Source organism: Megalops cyprinoides, chromosome 21 (assembly GCF_013368585.1).
Source record: "Megalops cyprinoides isolate fMegCyp1 chromosome 21, fMegCyp1.pri, whole genome shotgun sequence".
NCBI lineage: Eukaryota > Metazoa > Chordata > Actinopteri > Elopiformes > Megalopidae > Megalops > Megalops cyprinoides.
This window is the reverse complement of record NC_050603.1, coordinates 27002083-27019816: the sequence shown is the minus strand read 5'-3', so window position 1 is coordinate 27019816 and position 17734 is coordinate 27002083.

The following is a 17734-nucleotide window of genomic DNA, read 5'->3' as shown; positions in this document are numbered from 1 at the left end:
CCAGGGAGAGATCTGTGCAGAGGTGGAAGAGGAATGCTGAAGTAAGACGGTGGCTATGCGCAAGCAGGGAGCTTGGACTAATTGGGACCATACAACTGCCCATAAGATCACCTAGGCAGAACTTTGGAAGTCAGAAGCAGCTAGACTCAAGTTTCTGATCCAGTCAGTGTATGATGTCCTTCCAAGCCCATCCAACCTGCATTGCTGGGGTCTAGCTAATACCCCGGCATGTCCACTGTACCTGGCAAGAGGTTCCTTGGAGCATATCTTGAGCTGCTGCCCGAAAGCCTTGGGAGAGGGGAGGTACAGGTGGCGCCATGACACCATCTGCATCGGAATCCAACAGAGCAAACATCAGCTCCCAACAAGGCACAACATCGCCTTTGTCAGGGCGGGAGAGAAACCTCAGGTGGAGCCCAGAGCCTCAACTGGGCTGCTAGCCTCAGCTCATGACTGGCAGCTGAAGTTTGACCTCGGGAAGCAGCTGAAGTTTCTGGAACACATTACAAGGATGACACTCAGGCCAGATTTGGTCTTAATATTTGACTGTTCCAAGCAAGTGGTCATGTTGGAACTCACAGTCCCTTGGGAAGACCGGATATAGAAGGCCCACAAGTGCAAGAAGGCCAAGTATCTCGAACTGGCAGAAGAATGTAGAAGGCATGGGTGGAAGGCCTACTGCGAGCCCATTGAGGTGGGCTGCAGGGGCTTTGCAGGACAATCTCTACATCAGACACAGTCTCCTTGGCATTAGAGGGTTGCAGGAAAGAAGAGCCACCAAGAACATCATCGAAGCTGCAGAAAAAGCTTCAAGGTGGCTGTGGATCAAGAGGGGTGATCCATGGTGTAGCACGCTACTTGGACACTAGCCGGGGACTGATCACCCCCAGCTGGGTCGCCCAGGCAAGGGTATCTGATTATCTAAGACCTGAATGACCCTATGACCATGGGTTCATCACTGATGATGTATCCAAGTTGCACCATTGGGTGTTTCAGAAACAAACAAGGGTAGAGGAATTGTATAAAGACATCTGTGTGCCATAGCATCACACATGGGAAATGGTTGAAACACATGGACAAAGACAGGTAGGAATTTGTCTGCAATCTGAACTAGTTAGTTTTTTAGGCCACTAGCTTGCAAGGGCAATTGTGTCAGCTCCCTCTCGGCACTGTATGCTTTTTTGTTTGCTGTATTTGTACAATTGTTCTATAGCTCATTCAATAGTCTTACCTACCTACCCTTTCAATTGTAGTGAATGTTACTGTGACTGAATTGAAGTGTTATTCACCTCTTTCAAACATGACAGCATTAAAATACAATGTATATTAAAATGAATAACCTACAATTTGTATTTGTTAGCTAGTTACCGTGTTTCCAGATAAAATAAGGAGGCTGTATTCACAAAAAAAATCCTTCCTTCCCAGCTAAATCATAGGTCCACATCATGAAGATTAAAAAAGGAACAAATGGTAAAATGTTTGCAGGACAAGATGTAGCTTGTACAGCATAATTTGACAACTGAATACAGGAAGTTGAAACACTGTCAATACCATAAGATCCAGATGAGGCTGGGAGTTCGTTCATACCTCCATCACAATCTATATGAGAGCTGTGTTGCAGTACATTATTGGCATTTAACAGACGCTCTTACCCAGAGCGACTTACATCAGTTACTATGTTGTCCATTGTGGATATTTACTGAGGAAATTTGGGGTTAAGTACCTTGCCCAAGGGTACAACAGCAGTGCCCCAGCAGGGAATCAAACCAGCAACCTTTTGGTCATGAGTCCTGCTCTGTAACCATTATGCTGCACTGACGCCCCTGTGTCTTGATTGTCAATATCACCTTTTCCACTGCAAGAGGTAGGACTTTGTAGTATGTGGCTCTCTAGACCTCTGGCTAGCTAGGTAACTGGCAAACTGGTTGGAGACACTTTCTGACAGTTCCATCTGTGTCAGCTATTTCACAGCAGGCCTGCTGCGCATTGTCTGGAGCTAGCTACCACAGAGAATGTTGTTGTCAAAAAGTACACCTGAATTGTCATTCTGATCTCTTCCAAATGACAGATTAATAGTGCAATATATCTGCAATATTATCTGCAATATTTTTTTCCATTGGTGTAGGTGTGATGCCCACTAATGCGTGGTCACATTTGTGATTGTTTTTTTTATTTATTTGGTTTGCTTAAGAAACGACTGTAATGTAATCGGTCTTACTGTCTTTTAAGAAGACATTGCCATGCATTTTTTATGCACATGTCAGTATTTAGCTGTGAAAATGCACTTACTATACTTGCTCCTCAACAGTAGGGGGTGCAGCGAGATCGTGGGTTGCCTGTGGGTTTTTATATGTGCAAGTAGCAATCTCCTATGGTGGGTGCCATTTGTCCTGAGAAAAAGCAGGAGTTTTCCAATGTTTGCCTGGCTCGAAATACCATGGCACAGAGAATAGAAGAATTATCTACAGACATCAAGAGACAAATGAGTGAGTGAGAGGGGGGCACCGTTTGACTTTTTTTCACTAGCCTGCGATGAGAGCACTGACCAAACCAATACAGCTCAGCTACTTATTTTTTGTAGAGAAGTTGATGATGACATGAACACTACTGAAGAATTACTTGACCTTCAGAGGCTGAAGGGCCATACTAGGGAGGAGGATTTGTTTCAGTCTGTTTCTAAAGTTGTCAATGACATAAAACTACCATGGGCGAAAATGAGTGGAATTGCTACTGATGGTGCACCTTCTATGATAGGTGAAAGGAGTGGATTAGCTGCGCTGATACAGAACAGAGTCTGTGAGCTTGGGGGCGACCTTGCCTTACCTGACCTTGCACTCAGCTTCAGCACTATCTGCATTGTATGACCTGTACACATCTTGCCCTCGTGCCTATTGTCTGCCCACTATATGCACTTTTGTACGTCACTTTGGATAAAAGTCTACTAAATGAATAAATGTAAATGATCTAAAATAAAAGTGAATTTGCTTTGTGTAACAGAATACAAGCCTAGGTAAACATTGTATTAGTAAAATAGGAAGCTAAGTGTGAAAAAATGACAAGTGATTGTTTTATTTGAGATATTTTTGAATTTATTTGTTAATGGACATAAGGTGAAATTATATTTTTGATATGATTTTGATGCAGTGAAGCCACGTCTCCCTGTGTGATAATTTATTCCCTGTATTATCAGGACACAAATGCCTGTTGCGCCAGTCTCACAACGTGGGGCCGGTAACATAGGCTAGCTAGCTAGTTACTAGTTTTGGAGAAAACCAGCAACTTTACCACCGATTGACTAAGCTCAGAAACACACAGCAGGCTATCTACAGGGCTCATAGAAATTGTTATCTACGACAGGGATCATTATTTGCGGGTGTATATGTGTGCATGAATGTATGACCCATGAGCATGTTTCCAAACTTGGGCTTCTAAGTTTCAAATGACAAAATATTATGCCGTGTTCAACATTTCATTAATAGACTAATTTTGCAGCAATCTCACGTTGTAGCTTTCGCAAGCACACAAACTACAGACAATCTGCACTGTTTCGCGAGCATAATCATTTACTCTCTTTATGCGATTGGTGTCGATTATTCTGTGAATTATTTGTTTTATTGTTAATCAAGGAGGATAAAGGGGAACAGGTTGAAAAGTAATGATAGATTTAAAGGTAGTGTTTGGGCTTCCCCTGTTTCCAGCTCACCAGCTGCAACTGTAGATACAAGTGATATTTTTCTGCCCCGGAAGCATTTCACTGAACTTTGGAGGTGTGCTCCCGCATCAGGTATGACTAAGGCCAGGTTCATGTAACACGATTTTAGCCCTGATTTTCCACTCACCGACAGTTTTTGGAGATGGCAGAGATCGCAGAGGCAAATCGGCATTTGCCAATTTGCCTCTGCAGGGCTACAACAGAAGTTCCAAGGTCTGCTTGGACCCAAGAAATGGAGGAAAATTTGGTTGAACTTTGGCAGGAGTACCAATGCCTTTTGATGTTTCCAAAAAATAATACATTTCTGCAGTACTGTGAATATGAATTCATGACTAAAGACTGTGTATGGTGTCAGATTTATGTCAAAAGTCGCGAGCGCAGAAAACATGCTCGCGCACAAAGCAGCCATCATGTGCGAGAGAATTTCTGCTTGGCGAGCGCTGGAGGACACACACGCTCGCACGGGTTAACTCTGCTCTCAAAGTTGAGTTCTGCTTACGCGAATTGACCTGAGTTTTGACAATTTGGGGGCGGAAACCAAGGGAGGCACTGGCCCTCTTATGATTGGTCACTTTCAATGCAATCACACCTACACGTCCTCCCTGAACCTTGATTGACAGCTTCCGTTAACAGAATGACAGGCAGACAGTGTTTGGCCAGAGGCTTGTTATTTTACATTTACATTTATTAATTTAGCAGACGCTTTTATCCAAAGTGACGTACAAAAGTGCATCTGCATACAATGCAGATAGTGCTGGAGCTGAGCGCAAGGTCAGTGTAGCGAGGCAGAACTAATCTGCTCTGAGGTTACATATATCAAATACAGTCACTGGGACAATAAAGTGCTGCTATACTACCTAGGCAAAACGTGCTACAGATGCAACGTAAGAGAGAGTGCTACAAGTACGAGCCAAGAATCTTAGATTTACAAGGTCAAATGGCAAGGGTGTCAGTCCAGGTAGAGTCTGAAGAGGTGTGTCTTCAGCCCACATCTGAAATTTCAAACAACTGAGTCTTGACAACAAGTTTGGAGTTTAAGACACGGTGGACGGAACAATGGCGGCGACACCTGAAGATTTACATGTAAGTGATACTGATAGATGGCTTCATCTAACAACCCAGCAATTGACTTACTCTGAAATGTGGTTGGAACATGTAAATAGCTAACATTAGCTAATTAACGTTAGCGATGCTTCCCCTATCATTCAGCCGATTGCATGCAATAGACCAAACGTTAAGTGATGTTAACGTAAGTAACATGTTAGAAATTGTCAGTTACTGTAATTTCCCTTAGTAGGGCAGTACTTTATGATCTTTATGCTTTTCACATTTTTCAGATTCCTGCCGCTGTAGCTCTTATAGACTTCTCCTCAGCAAATTTCAAAAAACAAAAACTGGACGATGCCATCGCTGGAAGGTCAACTGAACAACCTAAGGCTGAGAAACCAGTTCAATGTCCAAGAGTGAAGAGAGGGTCAGAAATGTATGCTAGGTTTTTTAATTCCTTAAGCTGAAACTGTCCAAGGAGTGCTGCACTGATGGCTAGGGAGAATTACCACAAGGAATTTGTCCCCAAATCTTGCATGCTGCCTAAAACTGTTCTTGAATACAGAACACCAGAGCCTCTGCAGCTACCCCACAAAGAGCTTGAAGAGCTATGCCAGGATTTCCAGGTAGAAGCTAACCCCTTCTCAGGTCCAGGATGTAGAGAAGGCAACTCGAAGACAGGGTGCATCCAGAATTTGGTATCGACAAACAGCTGGACGCAACTGCCTCTAAGCTTAAACAAATTCTTAAGACTAACCCTTTGCAACCATCCAAGAGCCTGATTAAGACCATATGCTACCCAGAGGCACACAAGTTCACTACAGTTGCGACAAGGTATTTAGGGTTTGAATTGGGATAAGACAGAGGTGAGATTTTGGGTATGACTAGCACAAGGGTCAACATCAGGTATAGGCTTGTAAGGCAAGGGTTAGGCAGGGGCAGGAAAGCACAGGGGTTAGGATAATAGTCAATATTTAAACCACTGAACCATAATAACGTTGCCTACAATACTGACCCACTCCAAAGTTTCTAAATTCAACAATAAGTATTAAATTACCATTTAATTTTTTGCTTATTGTTTCTGTGTACTGTTTACATTTATGGATGCAAACATGAGGCACAAGCCAGAAGAGAGTATGAGAAGCTGATGGGTCTGGAGCACAAGAGCTTCTCCTGTATGGAAAGTGGTCTCTGGCTGAATCCCAAGTGGCCATACATGGGAGCCCCGCCTGATGGGATTGTCACTTGCGACTGTCATGGACCAGGGATTTGCGAGATAAAGGTAATATTATGGTTCATTATATACGAGCTAAAAAAGATATTCGACACATAAATTCATAATTTCACTTCAATGTCAAGACAGAAAGCATTTAAACTGTGGAAAGATATTGGCATGCATACTTGTTTACATGGTTAGTTCACTGATTTCTTATATAAAACAATAGGTGTTTTTTTTACTTATATGCTTTGACTGCCAAGCCTGCAGTCTTCATCAGAAATGTTGCTGAAACTTCCAGTCAGCTGATTTATGTGGTAACAGGTAGGACGACCATGTCTCCATAAATCAGCTGACAGGAAGCTTTGGCAACACCTATGGTGAAGACTGCAGGCTTGGCAGTCAAAAGATGTCAGGTAAAAAAACGCCTGTCTTTATATACGAATATGTGAATTACATAAAGAGTCAGACAAAATTAACCTCTTCAGTCTATGGTTTACATGTTCTTTTCACTGTTAATTTTAGTGCCCACACTGCAAGCAAGACAAGGTTAATCTGTGCCTGTGTGCTGGAGACAAGGGATTCTGCCTTATCAATGATGGGGTTGATGTTACATTGGACAGGAGCCATGCTTACTACTTCCAAGTCCAGGCACAGCTTCACAGTGTGGATGCTGAGTATTGCGACTTTGTGGTGTGGAACTATAATGACATTCTTGTTGAAAGAATTTTGCCTGATAAGGAATTCTGGGATGATGTGATTCCCAAAATTGAGAATTTTTTCTGAAACAGTATACTTCCAGAAGTGTTGGGACAGCAAGTTACAAAGTAATATGTTGACATGTAATATGACGAAAGGACACTAGCTCACATCAGCTCAGGCACTAGATTCAGTCATATTTTGCAAATGAAAAACACATGACTAACATGAATGTATCTTTTTTGGCAATCAGATGTTTATTGAGAAGATTAAATAATACAACAAAGGTATCAGTGGTTTCTTATTTACAAGAACTAAACGTGTACAACTATAGATTGGATTCAATTTCATGAAAGTCTGAACTTTTCAGACCTAGGGGTAAATTTAATCAAAGGTACTGCAGAGTATGGCAGAGCTTTGTGCTTTTATATCTTCCTGTGTTAGCACTGATTTGGAATTGTGAATGGCTAGATCAACTGTCCTTCGTCCAATCTAACTGATTACAGCTGATTTGGGGTTTATTTCCACGCAGGAAACTTTGCAGGACTCCACAGTACCTTTGTTTGAATTTAGCCCCTAGGCTATATATAAAATTCACTAAAAATAATATGTATTGTTATAATGCTATTATTCTGTTAGTATACCAACATTTTTATATATCATATATATTTATATCATATTAACAGCAGCTAATGATCCAACGTTTTTTCATTTCATAACAATTGTCAGTTTATTTTCTTTTATACCATGAAATGACATCTCAACCGCACGACTGAGCATGTTTTTTAGACAGAAAAGGTTTTGTCAATAATTATTGCATTAGTTTTCACTACTTGGCTTTGTTACTTTTACTTTGAAATGACAAATCAACCACTTTGTAGAGCATTACTTTTACCAACCATGACCCGTCTATAGGCCATGTTCCTTTTCATAATTTCTTACTCCAGTGGGACGATAAATTAATAAATTTGATAAGGCAATGCAAATAACTCCAATCTTATCAATCAATGACAGTGACCCGCCTGGTTTTGTTGCCATGTGTTCAATGAGCATGGCCCTACTTTGCAAAATCTGATATTTCCTTCTGACTAATCCTATAACCCTTTCAACATGAATATGCACATAAGCTATTTTTTTAGTTTGTTCCACCTTGTATGCTAACAATTGTCTTTTCCCCTGAGTGAATGCAAGTATCTGTAGCAAAGCACAGTAGAATCCTACACTATCCCCAACATTAAACCCATGGTCTGCTAAAACAATATCTCCAGGTAACAGGTTTTTTAGGAGGTCACTCTCTTCAGTAATCTGCTTATCACTAACTCTTTCTCCCCAGGCAGGAGATACTTTTGTCCATATAGTGTATTCGGACGCCTGACCATTACATTGTATTCAAATACATATACTTTAATATGGAGTTGGTCCCCCTTTTGCAGCTATAACAGCTTCCACTCTTCTTGGCTTTCCACAAGATTTTGGAGTGCTTCTGTGGGAATTTGTGCCCATTCATTCTGTAGAGCATTTATGAGGTCAGGCACTGATGTTGGACGAGAAGGCCTGGCTCACAATCTCCATTCCAGTTCATCCCAAAGGTGCTCAATTGGGTTGAGGTCAGGGCTCTGTGCGGGCCAGTCAAGTTCTTCCACACCGAACTCATCAAACCATGTCTTTATAGTACTTGCTTTGTGCACTGGGGCACAGTCATGTTGGAATAGAAAAGGGCCTTCCCCAAACTGTTTTACCAAAAAGTTGGAAGCATAGCATTGTCCAAAATGTCTTGGTATGCTGAAGCATTAAGATTGCCCTTCACTGGAGATAAGGGGCCTAGCCCAAACCCTGAAAAACAGGTGTGGCCAAATACTTTTGTCCATATAATGTATGTAAGAGACATACCCTTGGGGAGCAACACTAATCAGAAACTTCACAGTGTGGTGATGCTTATAGTTTGACCACGTTTGTGCTCTAACAAGCAAATTAGAAGGTCTTTCAATAAATACTTCAAAACAGTCTACACAGCAACTTTACATCCAAATGCTTGCCTGAATGCCATTGGCATTGTAGCTTGAAGTACAGTAAGAGATGTTGAACCTGAAAGCCAAAGCTTTCAGAGGAAGAATTAGTCTCAACCTCAGCAAAAGTAAAAAATTCACTTTCAATTCAAATTTAAAAAGCATAGACAAATGGCCACAGCAGGCATGTGATTGGCAAAGGACAAAAAAGCAGGAAAATATACAGAGCGCAGAGCATGGTGCGGCTGCGTCTCCACCCTCCCCAACACACACACAGTGACATTTCATACCTTTTCCAGAAATCTAGTAGTATTATAGTCTAGTATTATAGGCTACTTCACAATAACGCCAGCTAATTGATTGAGTTAATTTATTCTGTGCGACCACCGCAGCCCCTAGAGAGTGTCTTGGCCCACTAACATTAGCTAGCTAAGCAGTGTTAATTTAGCTGACGTTACCTGTTTCACCATGTTAGGCTAGGCAGCTGCATGCTAGTCATTGTGAGATGAATAGAGATTGACTAATGTTACTGTTAACCAAAACCTATCGTGCTGTTGTTATTGGGAACAAAGTCATTTCTGTTAATATTCTTTATTATTATTATTTATTATTCTAATATTATTTATCCAATTCTTTATCCACTTCTGGCAAACATCTTGGTCCTCTGCACGCCCAGGATCTATGTAAGGAGTATGGGGCACTCTTCATGAAGCAACGGCTTCTGTACTTCGCAGTTTTTTTCCCAAACTTTCCACTGCTGTTGGAGCAGCTCAAGTTCTTCCCGATTTCCTTGACATTGTTGTCAAAAGTTGAAAGTAAAAGGTAAAATTTAGGATATTGTATGGAATTCTGAGGACAGCTTGCATTCACACACACGCGCATACTGTAGGGAGACGCCACCACAGTAATGGCGACTTGTCTACTTCCGGTACTTCGCCGGATTCGTCTATAGAGTAGCCTCTGTAGCCTAGCAACTCATACCTCCCCCTCCACCTTCCCCTCCCCCTCCCACTCCCAACCCCCACCCATTTTTTTTTTTTACGGATCTGCATGATTCACGTGGGTCACATTTTCAGTTCAGAAAATCCGGAATTCCTGATTAATCCAGAAAAATCACAACCCTGCACAGGTGATATAAGTCTCACACAGTTGGAAAAACTTGCATTAAAACTAAGAAGTTGGGTAGCCCAGTGTACAACTTTGTCTTGTCTTCATTCTTCTGAAAAGACTCTTGGCTAAACTATGTGTCCAATGCTTTAGTCCGAAGATCACCCAGCTCTGTTGTGGTTCGCTTCAGAACATCCTCCATCCTCTCAAATTCATCCATGGTTAGGTCTGTCTGGCATTGTGTATCTGCATACAATATACAGAAGTAGGGAGAAGGATTAGTTATTCAAATTACAAAATATTAATTATGTGAATTGTTGTTGTCTAGTTATTTTCTTAGTTGTCAACATTCTTACAAAGGTTCAAGTTATCTGGTCCAATTTATTTGCAGATTCTCATTTTTTATACCCTTATTTAACCAGGTGAGTTCATTGAGAACTTAGTTATCTACATTGTGTAAGCCTAATTCAAAGTTTACATACATTATTTGTTGTCAGAATCAGGGGCGTCATGCAAGCCAAAATTCTGGGTGAGCACAATTTTCCATGAAGGAAAAATAGCCTTTTACTATAAATCTCACCTAAGATAACCAACCTCTTGCACTATCAACCTCCTGACCGAGGACAGGGCTGGGGCTTTCTGTCATTTTTTTAAAGAATGATGAGATTTTCCCCTGCATCTTGACCTGGAGATATCCAGATATTCAGTGATTTGCTAACTATAACCTGTGATAGTGGTGGTGGTGGTAAAAATGATCAGCTCACTGTCACAAGAATCATATAGCTCTCCTTTACTACTATTTAATAGGATACTATGCTATCACAAGTCACGACTAGCTAGTGAGCCAGAAGGCTAAACAACTGGATTGAGGGTGGGTTGGCTACTAACTTTAGCTGGTACTAGCCAACTATCTTTGCAAAGCAAACTATGCCTATATTTCTCAAATGCAATTAAGTGTGTGTAACTAATTGCTTTTCATTTTCACATGTTTGAAAAAGGGATTGTTGATCTACTAACCACTTCAGCAACAAACTGTTAAGCTGTAGCCTACATCTCCTCCAGCACTGATGTGCAACAGACTGCTGTGTGCGTGAGTACCTGCTGTTGCGAACCAATTTCATCCTGCAACTTTTGGAAGAAACCAATACCATAGGGAAAGGGGGGTGTGACTTTTTAAGGTATGATCTATGACATAATTAGAAGAATATCTATAAAACGATCATAACTACACACTATAAAAAATAATAGTAATAAAATAAAAATATAAAAAATCCAGATATCAAAAATCTGGTGGGGCACATGCCTCTCCAGCTTGAATGGGCATGGCGCGTCTGGTAAGAATCACGTCTGTCTTATCCAACTATAATCTAAAGCCCCTTTCACACATGCACTGGACACCAGAAAGTATCCTGCCCTTACCCGGAGGAGCTGTATGTGAGAACGCAAACATCCGAATCAGTCGGACCGGACGTGTGACGGACTTCGTTCTGCCAGCTCCCTAGTACAAAGTCCGGCTCATGTCGGTTTCGTTGACATTGCCAATACATCCAAATACATGCTATTTTGAGTCCAATGATCATTAAAGAGATAGTTAGCTATAGCTATACTGCCAAAACTTGTCTCTTACGGTGATTAATAACGTTGGTTAGTAGTTTATTATCTGATTAGTAGCTAGCTAAGCTGTAGCTAAGTAATAGTGTTAGGTATAGTGAGATAGGTGAACTGGTGACCTAACATTACATAGCGAACAACAAAAACTTACCTTCTTGTTATAATAGTTTCAAAAAACATCATTATGATGCGCTGGGATACATCCTCAGTGATGTGCCTGGGGTCATGGGGGGGTTTTGGGTCTTTCAACATCAGACCCCCTCACCCAGGTGACCCAGTCGGGGTTGATCAAGTCCCGGCTTGCATCCCAGCAGCAACAAGCCATGGGTCTCCCCTCTTCAACCACAGCCGGCTTGTGGCTCTTTCTGTGACTTCAGTGATGGCGCGTATGGCTCCCCGCTTTGCTGCTCCATTCACCCCCAGCATCGTCAGTGCCTTGCAGAGGGAGCGACCCAAGAAGCCTCGACAGCCCACTTCAATGGCATTGCAGTGAGCCCACCATCCACGGCTTCTGCACTCCTCCACAAGATGTTGGTCAGTTTCCTCTCATGGGCCTCCTCCATGTGTTCTTCCCATGGCACCGTGAGTTCCCACATGATGACTTGTTTGGTGGAGTTTGAGAAAATGACTATATCGGGACAGAGTGTGGTGTGGGTGATGTGCTCTGGGAATCTGAGCTGCTTGCCAAGATCCACCCTCAACTGCCAGTCTGGGGAGAGCAGGCACAGTCTCGTTTGTCGTGGTGGGGGGTCCTTACCAGCTTTAAGGAAGGAGATGGCACAGGGTGGAATTTGCTGGCTTTGATGGCTGTGCTAACCGCTTCTGCAACCGCCTTGAGCACCTGGTCATGGCGCCAGCGATAGCGACCGTCAGCCAGGGCCTTAGGACAGCTACTCAGAAGGTGCTGCAGGGTTCCTCTCCCACCACATTGAGGGCAGGCAGGTGACTCAGCCTTTTCCCATGTATGGAGATTTGTGGGGCTTGGTAGGGTGTCGTAGACTAAATGTATAATTAATAATAAATTATGGGTACTGGTAGCACCATCTGGATGGCTACATCTGATTTTTTTTTATAGGCTACCCAAAAATACAGAGAAGAGAAAAAACCTGAAAATACTTTTAACTCGCGAATACTTTAGGTGATCTCGTCAATACTTTTCACTCGTGAGAATGCGAGTGGCGTCTAACTGGAAAATACCACGAAGAAATCTGGACGTTTCTAAACTTGCAATGATTTCAAGCGACAATGTAAAATACTACAAATGTAATTATTAATGGTCGTATATTGGGTACTACACTGAAAAATAGCATGCAGTATACAGTATATACTTGTGTAATATGCAGTACACAGTATGCAGTAGGCGGTTTCGAATACAGCCACTGCGATTTCTGCAGCGTACTTTTTGCGTCATGTCCTGCCTCCTGCACGCTCTACCCAGGCGCCGCCCCTCACCTAAACCAAACCGGAGTAGTTCCTGTGCATGCGTCTGTCATGGACAATCTCCTGTTGTGTGCTACATGTGTGAAAGGGCAATTCCGGCCAATTTCCGGACCTGATTCTCCGGTGTTCCTATGTGAAAATGGCTTAAGATACTGGCAGGCTTGGGGAGTAACGGAATACATGGAAAGGTGTTACATAATTAGGATACAAAAAGGGTAACTGTATTCCAGAATGAATTATTCCAGTATTACAGGAAAAAGACGTAATCAGATTACCAATGCATTTAGTAAAAATAGGGATTATTAGCAGGATTACAATTTTAAAATAAAGAATGATATACTAGCTTGCACATGCGCACACATTAAAACACTTCACGAGTCTCACACCACCACTCTGGTCTCGAGTGAAATCATAGCCACTCTAACAGTTGCTAATTCATTATCATGGCCTCTAGTGGAAAAAAAAATGCTCTCACTGGGTGGAAATTTCGCCATTATTTTGTCATTAAAGCAGAAAAGGGGAACAACATCACAGTACAGTGCAAGTTATGCCTTCCAGCTGTGAAAATTCTGTCATCATCCAAGGACTCGACATCTAATTTAAAGAAACACTTACAGGTAAGACCAACTGCTAATGCTAGCTACACAGAAATCCAGTTAGCTAGAGTTAACGTTAATTAGCTAGCTAACCTGTCAACACTACTAAATATTTTGGGACTGTAGGTGGTGATGCTGGTGACAGGATGGTGTGTGGGTAAAAACACAAGCCCCAGACTGGAATAAGCTTAACTAACATTAAGCTGCTAGCTAGCTAGCTAGCAAATGTACTTAAGATCAGAAGTCAATATCTTGGCTTGCACTACGAATGTTAAAATTAACTATTTGTTCAGAAGAGACATGATGAAGCTGTATTGGTTTGATAGGTAGTAAAGTGTGTGAAAGCCAAATTAGCTAGCTAGCTACTTGCACATTCAACTGAAAAGTACAAATACCACCTTACAAAGACAAATCCATCTAGCTCAGTGTTTCCCAAACTTTTTTTTCTGGGGACCCACTTTTTAAAAATGACAAACTATCGCGACCCAATTCACAATAGGCCTTATCTATAAATCGTGAGAAGAGCAGATTTGTGCATAAATGAACATTCCTGACTATTTTCCCGCCATTCCACATCACCTTATATTATCTTGAATAGGTAAACCAACCATTTCGAAGACATATACATCTGATAAATCACAACTTCGTTTTATGCACGTGTTCAGTCAATCAATCAATTCGAACAGTCAACGATCAATTCGTTAACCACATCAGGTCTATTCCACGTCAAATCTCATGAGGCACATTATGTGCTATTTACCTGGCAAACCCTTTCATACGTAACTTATTTTATGCTGTGTACCGCGCGTGTTATGTTACATGGTTCGTTATTTTTCATTAGCATTATTAAGCTTCTCATAGGCCTGTTTACACTTGCTTTTAAAATGCGTCTTGGGCGATCACAAGTGGACAGCCGAGACACATCGCCGTTTACACTTGTGTCTAACACGCGTCTCCAAGGTGTCCAGCTGACCACTTGTATTCAGATTTCGTTACTGCCTACGTCTCCCCGCCCACGCCCGTCTCTGTCGCCAGACAAGCGCCAGATTTTTTTTAGCACGGGCCAGCAAAGAAAACAAAATTGTTTCAAGAACTAATATACATGTACGGGCTATTCCAACTGTTGAGAATGGCAGGACAAAGTTATTTGCGACTTGCAAAAGAGCACAGGACAAGACGAAAAAGGAAGAATGTTAGAAAAGCATTTTTTCGAGCGTTGGCGCACTGTCACCAAAACAACCACCACGCCCTGCATTGATGACAAACGATATGTGGACAAATGCATCCCAGACCACCTCGGCAAGTGTATGAGTGATCGGATCACAATGCGTCTTGGTGGTCGTTTACACTTGTGTTTAGCGCTGCCCACTTGTGATCCGATCGCCCAAGACGCATTTAAAAAACAAGTGTAAACGGGGCCATAGTTTTTTACCGCCGCATTTGCTATATTTTAATGTTAAATTGCTGTTTCCTACAAAGCTAAATTTTCAATCTAGTTTTCTAATCGCACCGGTTTTAGCAAGCGCGTTCAATGGCTAATAACACCAGTGCGATCACACGCGCGAAAGGGTGTGATGGATGGGCCACACAAGAAATTCTGCAACTTTATTTGGCGACCCAAATAAAATCTCCTGCGACCCAGTCTTTGGGAAATACTAATCTAGCTAGCTAGCTACAATACAAACAAAACAATAAACGTAACTAGCTAGCTATCACATTCCACTGACAAATACAAATATCACCTTGCAAACAAACACATAGCTAGTTATCTACAATAAAAAAAAAAGTAGAAAGCTAGATAGCTTGCTAGCTAATTTGGCTTTCACACACTTTGCTCAGCTGTCATATTACTAAGCACTGCAAACAACTTCAGTACTGTTAGCTAGCTAGCTAGCTACCAACATATTTGTATTGAGCAGGGGCGGCGCCAGTGTTTTTTTTTTTGCGCTAAATGACGGTGGGGCTAACCCACACAGTGGCAAAGCCAATGTCAGCATCGAATCCATTACAATACCATTCAAGCTATTTCAACCTGTTCACGGTGTCAGGCACATAACTTCGCTGCAAGCTACACACTGTACATGATCACATGATGTGTTACACACACACACACACACACAGAGGGAGAGAGAGGGCAACAGCGCGCAGCACAGAGCGCAAATCAAATAATCAAAAATATAACTTACCGCTGACGTTTTCAAAGAAGCACTATCCGCTGGTTGTTGTGGTTTGACGCAAACTTGTTGATGATGACCTGGACATCCGCTCCATGTGGTTTGTCTAATTCAGTTCGTATTGGATATTACTAACAGAACTAGCATAAAACAAGTAGTTCAGCCAAACGTTGAACGTAGCCTAGTCGTTAACTACCCGCGATTCAAGGACGCTGAAACCATGACAACCCCGACGTATGTATATGAAAATTCGTATAATAAATCTCGCGATGAGCAGGCTAACACAAGTGAAACAACTCATTTAAATATAAATATCCCCCGGGAAAATTTTTAACATTCTGGCAGCTAAATGCGCCATTTTCATGCAGTTTGAGACTAAAACAGTAGCCTAAAGACAGACAAGAAGGGTCCGTCGATTAAACATGTGAACCAGACAGAGCCTACCACCAACCAAACACCAAAAAACTGTGGACAATTTGCTTGGTTAGAGCTGATTCCACTGTTGTTAAGCCTCCTGTTATTGTTATTGTCAACAGTTGATTATTATGGTTGTTATAGCTACCATTTAAAGTTTCCACAGCATTGGAATGGAACGGAAATGACACTTCTTGTTATCTGAAAACTGTAGTCTATTTCTTGTCTCCGGAGTAGGACCTAACCATTCATAATCCAAGTTGTTATCAGAGAAAACATTTGCAAGGTTTTTATCCACAGAAATTTCATTTCGTGAGGACACATCAAACTGTTTGAATAAGCTATCAGAAAACACCACTGGTGAACCGACATATTGTTCCATATTAATCATCATTGCTGAAGACTGTACAGTGGATCTTCTCTGTTTCACATTAATATTTATCTTGATGTGGGGCTCTACAAACCTGCCTTGATGAGGCGAGAGGCGTACATGCAAGCTACTAGCTGTCATAGCTCATTGATTTAAATATAAACATAAATGACAGACAGGCTAGCTAGAGAAGCGTGATAACAACTGTGAATTGTTCCCATGGCTTTAGCTGTTGATGTAACAGGAAATCACTGGCTGCATCATTTAGCAAATCTGATCTTTTTTTTTTTTCCTAAACGACATGAATCATATGAGGCCAGTCTGGCCTAGCCTGTCCTGGGAGGCGCGGCGCTAGCCTTCAGCCTCACAAGCGTCTCTTTAAAATACCTAGCTTACTACATTTGTAAGGATGTGGTGCGCATCATATTTGCATTTACTTAACATTTATAATCTTTCTGTGTGTATATAGGTTATATATGTTATTATTATTATTAATATTGGCTTATGTTGCACACTGCGTCTGTGGCAAAATTACTAGAATAACATCTCCACAACGTCACTAGAGGGAGCTACAGCCTCATGAAATCTTGTCCTCCCTGAATTTGAGTTAAGACATTCTATTATAATATTAGGCTATTATTAACACTTGTGCACTTGCTGTGCATGACCCACACCGCCACCAGACTGTTACATTACGTCATTGTGTTAGAAGCATTTCTATTGGATATGCAAGATAACAAGAATGAGATGAAGCAGGTAATCAATTTAATTTCAAAATTTAGCGGTTTAATAACGGTAGCAGCCACACACACTGATATTACCGTAACCATATATTACGATGCGTAAAAGGAAATTCACACAAATGTACCGAAATGTTCCAGTTGTGCTGTAACAACGTCCACCTTAACCTCTTGGTTTGTGTTTGCATTTCAGTTTGTCAAAGTAACGTTAGTAGCCTTAGTGCTAACTTGTGGAGTTTAGCCAATAGAGATGGAATGTGATTGATGTAACCTCTAGGTTTCTACCCTTGTGAATAAAGAAATGTTAACCTACCTTACAGAATTTCTTCCGTGGCCCACCCATCACACCCTTTCGCGCATATGATCGCACTGGTGTGATTAGCCATTGAGCGCGCTTGCTAAAACCGGTGCGATTAGAAAACTAGATTGAAATTTTAGCTTTGAGGAAACCGCAATTTAACATTAAAAATATAGCAAATGCGGCGGTACAAACTATGGCCCCGTTTACACTTGTTTTTTAAATGCGTCTTGGGCGATCGGATCACAAGTGGACAGCGCTAAATACAAGTGTAAACGACCACCAAGACGCATTGTGATCCGAT